Genomic DNA, 457 nt, shown 5'->3' with positions numbered 1-457 from the left:
GGGGGGGGGGGTGTTTAAAAAGAAAACATGAAATAAAGGACAAGATCCTGCAAAACTTGTATACTACAGTATGATCAACACCGGGAATATAACAGCTCCTTTCAGCAAGGCACGTAATGCCCACCCCAGCCCCTCAGCGGCTTTTGCGGGCATTTCTAAACAGGGCAGGGAGGCACGCAGAAGCTGAGTATTTAAGGCAGATGCACCTGAACCGCAGTCATGCCCGAAGGGAAGTTCCTCCAACGAGCATAAAGGCTGATCCAATACCGGGAAGCATCCTCTCACCCCAGCACCGTTTCCCTCCTTAGAGTCACACCCGCGAGGATAACGGGGAGGGCTGATATCCCTGGAAGCAGCGCTGCACGGCGATTCCCTCGGGCCTGTCCCCCACGGGGAGGGCGGAAAGGCTGCAAACCCGGGTCGGAGGCCCAACCGCGCAGGCCGCCCATTCCGCGCC

At 57.5% G+C, this 457-nt stretch overlaps 1 protein-coding gene across 12 annotated transcripts in view; it reads right to left on the bottom strand.

Moving 5' to 3' along the window:
• The window catches only part of BCLAF1 (BCL2 associated transcription factor 1), a 26,123-nt gene that overhangs the window by 24,642 nt on the left and 1,024 nt on the right, over window positions 1–457 (bottom strand). For 5 of the 12 annotated variants that reach the window (XM_035899829.1, XM_035899828.1, XM_035899826.1 and 2 more), the window contains exon 1: window positions 207–451. The exons of the other annotated variants lie outside the window; for them this stretch is intronic. The gene's annotated coding sequence lies outside the window, so the exon portion shown is untranslated. Of the gene's footprint in view, window positions 1–206; window positions 452–457 lie in introns of those variants that run through there. 12 annotated transcript variants of the gene reach the window in all.

This window comes from Egretta garzetta, unplaced genomic scaffold, assembly GCF_000687185.1.
Source record: "Egretta garzetta isolate BGI_Z169 unplaced genomic scaffold, ASM68718v1 scaffold397, whole genome shotgun sequence".
NCBI lineage: Eukaryota > Metazoa > Chordata > Aves > Pelecaniformes > Ardeidae > Egretta > Egretta garzetta.
Note: the sequence above shows the minus strand (reverse complement) of the source record. Positions and strands in the feature narration are given on the sequence as shown.